The sequence below is a fragment of the Podarcis cretensis genome (assembly GCF_951804945.1).
Source record: "Podarcis cretensis genome assembly, chromosome: 1".
In the NCBI taxonomy this organism is placed as follows: domain Eukaryota; kingdom Metazoa; phylum Chordata; class Lepidosauria; order Squamata; family Lacertidae; genus Podarcis; species Podarcis cretensis.
This window is the reverse complement of record NC_137170.1, coordinates 60,371,480-60,384,805: the sequence shown is the minus strand read 5'-3', so window position 1 is coordinate 60,384,805 and position 13,326 is coordinate 60,371,480.

Here is a 13,326-nt window from a genome sequence, read left to right as displayed (position 1 = left end):
TTTGCTTCCTGTTGAGTGTGTTCCATTTGTAGATTGAGTCCCCCGCTGTTATGGGAAAGAACGCCTTGGTTTAAGAACACTTTGGTTTAAGAACGGACTTCCGGAAGAGATGAAGTTTGTAAACCAAGGTACCACTGTAGATCCACACAATATATTTAAAGCACATCCAACCCATATTTAAAGTGCCCGGTTTGCCCCAAAGAACCCAAGGAACTGTAGTCGAGCTACAATTCCCAGCACCCTTAACAAACAACGGTTTCCAGAATTCTTGGAGGAAGTTGTGTGTTTTAAATACACACTGACTGATCTTTAAGGGTATGGTGTAACACCCCATCCCCTTTTTTTACGTTCTTTAGATAAACATTTGGGAGTTAGAGAATCCCTTACCGATATCCTGCAAATCTTCCCTTGCCTCCCATTCAGCTGTCTGCCATGGACCTAGAGTCCCCCTCCTCTTTTTCTAATGTGTCACTTGTGTCAAGGTAGCACATCTTTTGGCTTCAGTATCGGCAAGGCCTCTCATCAATCATAGTATGTCACTGCCAACAGTCCTGGGCTGGTGAGATCTTTTGCATTTCTCCAAAGGATATGAAAAGCAAGCACACTTCATGGCTCCCCTCTTCTGTCACTCCATTGTCATTCAGCAAATGGGACCAAAGGGGAAAGCGATCAGCACATCAACTCTTCAAGCCTTCCCCAGTCTCCAGCTGTCATCAGTTTTCAGCTCTCTTGGCTGATCTTATCTGCTGCCGAGTGATTGAAAGTAATTTGTTTTGGTTGAAAGTAATTTGTTTTTGGAGAGTAATTAGATTATCTCTTTGGTGGCTTCGTACCTGGTGACCCAGAGCTTCTCTGCGCCTTGTTGCTCATTAACATCAATTACCATAGAGGCCTTCTTCAAAGAAAGGCATACACTGCTCAAAGAATGGAGCCCATTATGGAATATCCTTCTTATTCCTGCTAGGAGATAATAAACGTTCTGATGTTCACCAAGCATTTTAGGGTCAAACACATATGACCCTGCTGGGACTAAGCTTTTCCTTTTCTGTCTTGAGGAGGGGAACTCGTAGGAATTACAAAGCAAACTGTGGGGTCTGATTGGTTGCATGTCATGTGGAAATGTGTGTTGACATGAACATAACAGGACAAATTTGGAACGCGAGCACTTGTGTGGCGAAGGGGCAGGGCTTTTTAAAAACTGGAACTCACTGGAACTCAGTTCCAGCACCTCTCAGGTTTACTCCACTGCCATTCTAAGAGAGGAAGGTGAGTTCCAGCACCTCTTTTTCCAGAAAAAGAGCACAGCCAAGGGGTATTCATCGACACTTCTGGAGAAGGTCACAGCTCAGTGGTAGAACATCTGATTTGCATGCAGAAGGTCCGAGGCCCAATTCCTGGCATCTCCTGGGCAAGATTCTTGTCTGAAACCCTGGAGAGCCACTACTACTCAAAGCAGATAATACTAGGCTAGGTGAACCAGTAATCTGACAGTATAAGGCTAAGTAGCAATGCAGTTAATGCTCTATTGCACAGCCAGTTTCAGAGGTTCTTAGACCCATGGGCATCATGGATGCTATTAAGACAAGTCACAGGGTTAGAGCACCCGTGTCAAGGTTTTCTCCTCTGGTTAATTTACAAGGCACGGGTTTTATAAATTCTGAAAGCAAGCTCCTTGGTGTATGTGTGTGCGTTTTAATGCCCCCCTCTAACTCAAACCCTGTAACTTTGAATGAGCCTCTTGCTCAACATGATGCTTGTCTTTTTGACACTTTCTGACACAAGGGCCAGCTCATGCATGTGCTAGCCAGCAGCCCCATACGTGTGGCGGGGCACAGGGTCCAGCTGCACAATCTTCTTTGCGTGTCAACAGTGCTGTGATATGAAAGTGACATGCATACATCTAGATGCATGAACAATTCATGTATGCTATCCTGCTACCAGTTTTGTTTTTAAAGAGGAAATGTCCATAGGTATTGGGCAAATGTGCAAACACATATTGTATGCCCCCTGCAACATTTGATAGAAAATATATGGGTAAGTCAAGGTTTTAATGCTGTCTATGCCTGCTACTAGTTTTGGACATTTTGGCATTATTATTATTATTATTTACTGAATTTATATACCACCCTATACCTGGAGGTCTCAGGGAGGTTCACAGAGCAAAATCAAAATAAAAACAACAACCCAATAACCCCCCAAATCCCACATTTTAAAAGGCCATATGGGTTATCTTTGAATCTACACTTGTTGTTGTTGTTGTTGTTGTTGTTGTTGTTGTCTAATGTATTTATACCCCACCTCACTCCCAAGTTGGGATTCAAGACAGTTTACAACATTTAAAAATAACACCATAAAATACAAAGTAATAAAAACAAACTAGTGAAAAAAACAATTAAAATACATCAGAACACATGTAGAATCAGACATTAAAATACAGTTTACTTTGACAGCAGCCCAATGGGCAGCATTGTCTGCACCTTAGTTTTGAAATGCTGGTCAGTTACTGCTGCTTTCTAGAAATGATTTTGGCATGATACCCGCTGATAACATTGATTGGTAGATGTTTATATTATTTAGCAAAAACTGATCAATCAGAATAAACTCAGAAGGGTTTGCTACTTTCAACAAAGAGGGGCAGGGCTCTCCCACTGACTCTTCACCTGGACTGCGAATGTACTCACAGAAGCCCCCAGCAGGGCTGTAGAAACCGTTTTTCATCCCAAGAGCCACATTCCATTGCTGGCCACCTTCTGTGGGCCACATGGCAGGGATGTATGGAATGAGATGAGTGGGCTAAGAGGTGAGAGATGAAAAGTGGGCAGAGCAATCAGTGTGACTCTTCCTTTTTCTGCAGTGGACTACACTCCAGCCTTGCAAAAGTGTGTTTCCACATACAGTGGTACCTCGGGTTAAGTACTTAATTCGTTCCGGAGGTCCGTTCTTAATCTGAAACTGTTCTTAAACTGAGGTACCACTTTAACTAATGGGGCCTCCCACTGCCACCACACAATTTTTGTTCTCATCCTGATGCAAAGTTCTTAACCCGAGGTACTATTTCTGGGTTAGTGGGGTCTGTAACCTGAAGCGTATGTAACCCGAGGTACCACTGTCTGCACACACAAGCACCTCCGTCTATGCAACCAAGAGGCATCCTTACAGTTGAAGGACATATTGCAGCTGGGCAAAAGCACTCAAGGATTGTGTAGAGCAGGACCCCTCAGGGACATGGCAGTGGGAAGGAGGCATGACCTGGAGAGAGCCCCAAGGGTTAGAGAGGCTTGGAGGTTCACAGACAGCCCCTGGGCCTGAGGTTCCCCACCCCTCTTAAGCAATGCCGGGGTGCAGCTGCAGTGCTGAGGGAGTACCAGCCATGTGCAAAACTAAGCATGCTGAGTGCCTAGATAGCTGCCCGGCCTTCACCTGAGGTAAATATTTTTTCAAAACCAAACATGTTTATTAGAAGAAAAATAAGGGCACATTGAAATGATATTAAAAGCATCTTTTCCTGAAAGTGTGTATGTTGTGATGATAATGTGCAAATTCCCACCACTTTTCTCCTTCAAGGAATCACAGAATTGTCAAGTTGGTAAAAGGCTCCAAGGGTCATCTAGTCCAACCCCCCTGCAACGCAGGAATCTCAGCTAAAACATCCGCGACATCTTTCAAATGCCTCTTAAGTCAATGCGTAAATGAAGTAAACAACTTTCCGTTTTCATCTTTTCTTTTCGGGCGGTTATGTCAGTGCCTGTGAAAGTGATTGTTTTATATGTGTGCCAAAACAAGAATAATAAAGAGCTTTGAGGAGTACCGTTGGCGGGCGTGTAAATGGGGGGAAGGAATGCAGATGCAAAGTGGATAAATGACCTTTGTGAAACAAGCACTCCCCCTCAGCTACCATATTTTGTCTGTGTTAAAGCCAGTTAATATGCTTTTTTTCCCCTTGCTAGTTTTCTTACAGTTTGTCCCCCCCCCCAAAATCCACTTCCTTTTCTGATAAAAATGCATTTGGTCTCCAGGACCGTTTAAAGAGGGACCTTTCTCTATGTTTGTTAGATAGCAAGCTCAAGACTCCATGCCTTGTATAGAATTTGCAGGGCCTGCCTCTCATGTTAATTTCTGAAATGCTAAATCAGGGGTCAGCAAACCTTTTCAGCAGGGGGCCGGTCCACTGTCCCTCAGACCTTGTGGGGGGCCGGACTATATTTTGGGGGGGAAATATGAACGAATTCCTATGCCCCACAAATAACCCAGAGATGCATTTTAAATAAAAGCACACATTCTACTCATGTAAAAAAATGCTGATTCCTGGATCATCCACGGGCTGGATTGAGAAGGTGATTGGGCCAGATCCGGCCCCCGGGCCTTAGTTTGCCTACCCATGGGCTAAATGGTCTCAGATACTTTGAGGCACATAGGAAGCTGCATTATATATAACAAGTTAGAATGTTTGTAGCTGGATTCAACTGATTGGTCCTGGAAGCCCATACAAAAATTTTCACTAGTACAATGGGGTTTCTCCCCTCTCCTCCCACAGCATCCCCCAGCACCCCCAAATTAGTTCTCTCTCTCTCTCTCTCTCTCTCTCTCTCTCTCTCTCTCTCTCTGTGTGTGTGTGTGTGTGTGTGTGTTTGTGTGTGTAGAATCACTAGAACATCACCATCTGGATAGCTCAGTTGGTTACAGCATGGTGTGGATAATGCCAAGGTTACAGGTCCATATGGGACAGGTGCCTATTCTTGCACTGCAGGGAGTTAGACTAGATGATCCTTAGGGTCCCTTGCACCTCCACAATTTGGTGGTTATAGGATCACATGTGGGGGAGGACTGGGGGACCCTCCGTTAGGCAAGAAGAAATGCTTGCACTGGTGGGACAATTTCCTTAGTGCTGCGTTGAATTCCTCTCTGTTTTTTAACCAGCTGCATTTTAATGTGCTCGTATCTTATCTGATTTTTATTGTTATATTGCTTACTTGCTTTTGAACTAGTTGTTTTATATCATTGATTTTATTGCCGATAGCTGCCTCCAGCATTTTTGTATGAGAAAGGCCAGGTATAAATAGTTCCTCAAATGGAACTAAAAGAACGCTTCTAGTTAAAGCCTCCTTTTTCTGCCTAGGCTTGCAAAGGAGAACACATGGCCGCCCTTACCTTATGTGCAGAAAAACAGGGCATGGATGAAAGAACGAATTAATTTAGGCCAATGAACAGGGAGCAGATAATTATTAATCTTCTCTTGGTTAAAACTGGCTTCCATGGACAGCCTGCAGTTTGTATTGAAAGCACGACTTGAGGATGTGAATTTGCTTAGCAAAATGGAATGGAGCAAAATGTAAAATGGCCCTTTTGATTAGGTTTTGTACATTCTATGTGCAGTCTGAACAACTCTTACTTGCTAGGGCAACCAGCTGTCAGACCTGTCTTCCTCAAGCACCATTCCTAATACAGACCATAATAGTAGCCACTGGTGTGTGGTATGCTGACCCCACTGACATGACAAGGGTATTAACCTTTGTGATCCTGACCCATGTCGAGTGGCAGAGGCCACCACTGCTCTGGGTGACTCCTTCACCACATGAAATCACAAACCAACTTCGTTCTTTTGTAAAGCTCAAGCACCAGCGTCCTCAGCATTTACAAATACTGATTACGGGACGCCCTTCTGTGACATGGTTGTGTGGTACCCGCCCAGTGCATCCTTTCCCCACAGGTATAATAGAGATCCAGAAATTCCTGCAAAATGAGGAAGATTGGAGTGCATATTATTTATTTATTGACTTCTGCAGTCAGCAATACCAGGATACTTGACAATCCAACAATCCAACAAAATACCAACAATCTCAGTTAACCATCAGTGAAACGCAAAGTATCCAAACCAATGTTCTTTTAATTGTACAGCAGCAGAAAATCAACGCAACGCAACACCCAGATTACAAGCAATTTGTCCCCAAAGTCTGGCTGGGTAAGAGCATATTCAGCTGCTGTCAAGAAATCTCCACTAAAGATGTTTGGTGCAACTCCAGGGGAAGGATGCTCTATGGAGAGGGTCTTCTTGTGAGCCACCATCACCCAGGAAGCACCTGTTGGTGAGACTATGGGAAGGGACCCCACCCCACTACCAGCCGGCAGCCACCAATCTTAACGACTGAGCTGGCAGATAACTGCCCTGCCTTTTAATTCCCAGTACAGTTATTAAAAGTATTGTATGCATTTTCTTTCAAGAAAGTAGAGGCTCCAGAGATGATGGCTAGGCTGGGAAAAATGTTCGCCCATAGGCAATAAGTTATTAGCGTCCGCATCATTTTTCATCTTCATAAGTCATTTTCCACTCACATTGCCAGAACATGGTAAAATCCCACAGAGAGCAGAGTTTGGCACAATGAGAATGTCCCTGTGCATTAGATATGACTTCCTTGTTGGTACTTGAAAGCTTATTCAGCACCTATTTTCCTTTTAATTGCTGTTGCCTCCTATTCCAGGGTTTGGGGCATTAAAAGTCTGGGGAAATTCAGTGGGTTTCAAAAGTCAGTTTGTGACATTTTGTTGTTGTTTAGTCGTTTAGTTGTGTCCGACTCTTCGTGACCCCATGGACCAGAGCATGCCAGGCACTCCTGTCTTCCACTGCCTCCCACAGTTTGGTCAAACTCATGCTGGTAGCTTCGAGAACACTATCCAACCATCTTGTCCTCTGTTGTCCCCTTCTCCTTGTGCCCTCCATCTTTCCCAACATCAGGGTCGTTTCCAGGGAGTCTTCTCATGAGGTGGCCAAAGTATGGGAGCCTCAGCTTCAGGATCTGTCCTTCCAGTGAGCACTCAGGGCTGATTTCCTTAAGAATGGATAGGTTTGATCTTCTTGCAGTCCATGGGACTCTCAAGAGTCTCCTCCAGCACCATAATTCAAAATGTGACATTTTGGCTTGCCTTATAAAGATATTATGAATTGTGGAATGAAATTAAATGACTCCCAAGGCAAAAGTCTTGAATGAATAAATGAATTTTGTATGATAAATTATTTTCTTTGACATCAAATTTACCAATTTCTTATTCTGCTACTTCTAAATCCTCTGCATTTCTTTGTGTGTGTGTGTGTAGGATTTCTGTCAAAGATGAATGTTTTTGTTTTCTATTCCAAAAACTGGTAGGAGGCTTTTGTTAATGGTTGCATGGGTGGGAAAACAGAGTGTTAGATTGCCACTTACTATACATATGTCATGACATGGCTTTAAAAGATAAGAACAAATGATGAGTGAAATTTAGCATCTCTGCCTGAAGTAACTGTTGTTTGCCTATGCAAATGATGTACGTAATTCACTTATCAGGATTAGGCTTATTTTGCACATAAAGGGATAAACAAATCTTGTGCCTTTAACTTAGTCAACAGGAAAACTCTATATACATTATTACCAAGTGTTCTTCATGTTGTTAAAACTGTTAAAATTAACCAGACTCTGCAGTGATAACATAGAGCAGACTATGATATTTCTACAGAATGAGAGCTATTTGTGATCAACTAATGAGTGTTGTGCATTTCACCCTAATGTTATACCCTAGTAGTTCTCAGACTCCTTATCCCCACCTAATGTACTACTTGAAAACTCATGGGGGGGGGTCTCACCTGACTATTAGTAAACTCTTTTATTCTGTAAATCAAAGCACACCCACCCAGGACCGATAAGAAGCCATCCAATGAGGGTGGATGTCAGGACAGATACAAAGAAGTACTTCATGCAATGCCTAGTTTAAACTCTGGAGCTCACTCCCACTGGAGGAAGGGATAACCACCAATGTGGATGGCTTTAAAAGAGGATTAGACAAATTCATGAAGAAGGTGGCAATCAGCCACAATGTCTACGGTCTACCTCCAGTATGCCTCTGAATGCTATTTGCCAGGAATCACAAGTGGAGAGAGTAGGGAGAGCATTCGGGTCCTGCTTATCCCAAAGGCATCTGATCAGCGGCTGTGATGGGCCACTGACAGGATCCAGCAGGCTCCTGTCATGTGATCTATCTATCTAATTTTCTGTTTTACAATTTAGAAGATTCATTTAAAGAGCCTTAAAATATCAATGACTTCACTTCTTCTCTTTCCATGGTGCACTTTGCATAGCATAAATCCCTGCATATTTTATATAAACTAAACCATTCCGTATTCCATTATTACATCCATCAAAACTTACTTACACTGTTGAATCTATCTTAATGCTGCCAACGTTTTCAAGTGTACACAGTTTCCCTCCATATATTCAATAAACATTTTCCAGTCTTCTTTAAATGTACGTTCTTCTTGTTCTTTTATTCTATAAGTTAGGTCTGCAAGCTGCGCATATTCCATCAGTTTAAGTTACCATTTTTCTTTAGTTGGGACCTTGCTCCTTTTCCATTTTGGGGCTAACGAAACACGGGCCACAGTAGTGGCATACATAAATGGCCTTTTTTGACACCTGGGAATTTCCATCTGAATTATCCCCAACAAAAAAGACACTGGTTTTTTTGGGAAAGTACTTTTAAACATTTTTTTCCAATTCATTATGGATTATTTCCCAATACTTTTTTTTACCCTTTTACAGTCTACCACATATGAAAGAACGTTCTTATGTTCTCCATTAGGCGCTATGTGGAAATGAATCCCATTGGAATGAATGGAAATTGTTTCACTGTGATACACTAAGGAATGAGAGTATTGGCCATGGGTGCCTTATGTAAAAGTTTAGTAGATTAAGTTCTGTGGGGCTTCAGAAACTGCCCAAGAGGCAAAAATAGGAGAGTAATCTCAGCTGAGAAGTCTAATGAACATGTCAGAGAAATGTGTCAGAACTGAACTTGCACATTTTAACATATCAAGGTAGCACTTCATTAGTTTCCCTGAAGACACTGTATTTGTGTTTCACATATTGTTGTTGTTCCATTGAAATGCATTAAAAGGTCTGTCAATGGGAAAACGTGAGAGGATTATGCCTGCAAGAGTTCGTATTGCAAAGAGAGGGGGTTGGGGTTTTGTTTTGTATTGTTTTCTTGATCTCACTCTACCCTGTGGCTGTATTGCATAACTGCATCTATCTGTTACTGAACACCTTTTATGCATATCAAATTTATCCTGAACCACAGGCTTCCTACCAATTTTACAGCATTAATAAGAACTTAAGAAGAGCTGTGTAGGATCTGTGGGCTGTATTGCCATAGCTGTCAAGTGTCCCTAATTTGAAGGGACAGCCCCTTATTCCAGCGCCATGTCCCGCTGCTGTCCCTTATTGATAATGTCCCTTAAATGTCCCTTAAATGATGTCCCTTAAATTTCAAAGGAAGCAGGTCTTCTCCCTCCCTCCCTGCCGGCCAGGGAGGAGGGAGGCTCCAACTGTGTTGCTTGGCTGTATTGCTCACCCAATAAGAAGTCTAAGAACGACTGGGGGGTGGAGCTTGCATGCCTTGTGTGTGGCTAGTTAATGCAAGCTGAGGGGGTTTTTGAATGCTGGGCGCCATTTTGTTGCACGTGCTGCTGCAAACTTTGCAGTGCAAAGCCAGGCCGGGGAGCCATCTTTAGCTGAGGCTGCATAGGCCTTGTGGTGCATGTGATTCAGATTCTATTCAGTTGAACCTCTGGTTACAAAGTTGGTTGGACAGTGTTCTCGAAGCTACCAGCATGAGTTTGACCAGACTGCAGGAGGACAGGAAGACTGGAGTGCCTGGAACAGGTGAGGCTGCAGGTCCCTTATTTTGGCTGCTGGTCCCTTATTTTCAAATCTGTAAGTTGACAGCTATGTGTATTGCTAGAGCAGTCAAGTCCAACATTTCCTGTTTTCCTAGAATGGACACGTAGGGGAATGTGGCTCCAAACAGGGAGGACTTCCTGTCATACTGGTTGGAAGCCACCTCCCCCTGCGTGTGACCAGGTAGATGGGTGGGACCCTAGCTGACCCAAGGCCAGGCACACAGCCATCTTTCTCTTTTGGACTTCTTTTTTGACCAACTTTTGCTCCTGGCTCTTAGCCAGCACATGGCTCATCCATAATAATGATGTTAGCCCATGTTGTACATCTAAGACTTAGCTCAGACTTCTCTTCTCTATAATCTACAAATGTACCTGTAACTACAACTCAAGCTTGCCTTCAGATTGCTACTGGATGCGAGTAAACTTTATTCTTATTTTTCCAAGAAGACTGTGTTGTGTTATTATTATTTTAAGAGGGAAATAAAGGGGAAATTACTAGGAAGAATGCAGTCTGCACAAAGGGCATCCTGGATTGCTTAGTTAAAAGACTGAAGCCAGTCATCAACAGCTTCACTGTTTGCTGCAAGGAATGTGCCCACCTAGACCAGCATCCTGTTCTCACAGTGACCAACCAGATATTTATGGAAAGTCCACAAACAGGACCAAAGTACAACAGCACTCTCACTGCTTGTGATTTTCAGCAACTGGCATTCAGAGGTGTAATGCCTCCAACAGTGGAGGTAGAATATGGCCACTGTGACTAGTAGTCATTGATCCTCGTGAGTTTATCTAACCTTATTTTAAAGACATCCAAGTTGGTGGTCATCACAACAACTTGTGGGAGCTTATTCCATAGTTTAGCCACTGGCGGAGGAAGAGGAGTGCAGGGGGAGCACACCGCCCCTGGCAGCACGATCCCCAGGGTGCAATCGCCACTGCCACCCCGCCTGTGCTGGGCGCCCCGCCCCCAGGACGCGCTCCCCGCCCCCACCTGCTCTCCACCCCCAGTGCTGGAGCATGAAGCTTCACCATTGAGTTTAGCTATGCACTGTGTGAATAAATATTCTTTTTTGTCCGTCCTGAATTTGGCAGTACCAAGAACAATGTCTGAGACTAGAAATTTATTTGCTGATATCTAATCGGACATTCAAACTGAGGGTTGTTTGTTTTGTACAGTATTGGGAAACCTTTTTGCTTAGATGATTGATTTGTGAATAAGAATCAATGCAATGCTGTAGAGACAAATTATACTACTTCATTCCAGTCAAGATGAAAATATAACCTCTGTATGACACTCAAAGATTATTTAACAAGTGAAGTTTTGCTCCTATCAGTTATAGAGGACTAGAATATTATCATGTATGACTCACTGTTGCTTTGAGCATCACTGTGGTCTTTCCACTACACTCCTATGGAGCATCATGCTTCTTCATTTACACTGTTTCATAGCAGTTGAAGAAAGTGATTTGACAATGTTTGTCTCCATTAGCATCTCACAGTTCAAACTGCCTGTTAATCAGGCTACCTCTGAAGTACAAATCTGTCCTTCAACAGCTTAAAGGAGTCTGAGAAGTGTCAAAGCCACTTAGTAAAACACTATGGTTCCCAGTAAGTTGCTATTAGTATTTACTTCTCTCTTGCATTCACTCTACACTTTGTCTCCAGTGGTTTCAAGAAATGTATTTGGGAATGTTAGCTGATGATCAACACAGCTGCTTAATGTCAAATGATGCACAGCAGGTCACCCTGAAAGAGCATGGGTTTTAGACCCACCTGGAGAAATACTTCTCATGCCAGTCCCTTGGGGTGGGGATGGAAGGCTAGAGAATGTTTAGATTCCAGGGTTTAAAGCAAAACTCTGTAAAGAGATTATGAGCAGAAACATGTTTTTCCATGGCCTGAATGATAGAGATTCCACGTGTTTGTGGGTGAAAATGCTCCTAAGGTACTACTAACTGAGCACACCATGTTTAACAAAAGTTCAACAAAACCTCGTGGAACCCTTATTACTTGTACTTAGATATGGGATGCAAGCTTTATTTTTTCAGAGATCAGGAGCAGCCATTGCTTCTTCATTCCAGAATCCTATGTGTAGAATCTGATATCCGTTGTACTGAGGAAGGACTTATTCAGCCTGCTAACTGTATCGTGGAACTGAGTCTACAAGCTGACCTCATGGCTACATTATTGTTATTGTTCTCATTATTGCTCATCCCTCTCACCCCCTGCTTGGTATCACCTCTTGCCTAAAGAACTCAAAAGCTTGCCACATTCTTCTGACATTTTGGTTAGATTCAATAAAGGATTGTGGATTTTTTTGGTGTGTGTGTGTCCCCCCCTTATGGACCCACCTTTGTACTCTCTCTTTCTCTCTCTAATCACTGTTCTAGCAATAAGCTGGGAAAAATCGTTCCAGGAGCCTTCTTCACTTTGCTTATATTGTTTAAGATTTTGTTTTATATTGTTTTTATTTTATTTTATTTTATTTTATTTTTATTTTATATTGTTTAAGATTTTGATTATTGATTTTGATTCTGATTATAAAATATATTCTCATCTCCCCCATGTCCTTTCTTTTGCTCCCACCCTAATCTAGTGATCAAGCCTTGAGGTGCATTCCTCATCAGGCATGAGAGACTCATCAAATGGCCCAAGGGGGAAATGGGTGAGAGAATGAGGGCTAGCATTTTTTTAGTAACTAGTGGTTGTGGATGCTTGTGGGGGAGAGGGAATCATAAAACTGAGTAGGAAAATCCTTATATTCTCAAAATATTTCTCATCAACAGAGTTCCCTACAATTATTTGCTTTAATTGTTCATCTGTATTCATCCACAACTTCTATATCCTCAAAAGTGTTTATTATGTCTGCTGAGTTTTGCTCTTTCACAACAGCAAATAATTTTCCAAAGAAATGGAGGCAGTGAGAGATTTTACTTTCTTGGGTTCCATGATCACTACAGATGGTGACAGCAGCCACAAAATTAAAAGACGCCTTCTTCTTGGGAGAAAAGCAATGACAAACCTAGACAGCATCTTAAAAAGCAGAGACATCACCTTGCCAACAAAGGTCCGTATATTTAAAGCTATGGTTTTCCCAGTAGTGATGTATGGAAGTGAGACCATAAAGAAGGCTGATCGCCGAAGAATTGATGCTTTTGAGTTATGGTGCTGGAGGAGACTCTTAAGAGTCCCATGGACTGCAAGAAGATCAAACCTATCCATTCTGAAGGAAATCAGCCCTGAGTGCTCACTGGAAGGACAGCTCTTGAAGCTGAGGCTCCAATACTTTGGCCACCTCATGAGAAGAGATGACTCCCTGGAAAAGACCCTGATGCTGGGAAAGATTAAGGGCACAAGGAGAAGGGGATGACAGAGGACGAGATGGTTGGACTGTCTTCTCGAAGCTACCAACATGAGTCTGACCAAAGTGCGGGAGGCAGTGGAAGACAGGAGTGCCTGGTGTGCTCTGGTCCATGTGGTCACGAAGAGTCGGACATGACTAAATGACTAAACAACAACAACAACAAGTGTTACAATATCTCAGATGGGCAGAGATCTGCTTGTTCAGGAGACGGTACTGGACTTTGTGAGACACTGGGAGTTTTCCCTATCTTTTCAAGAGA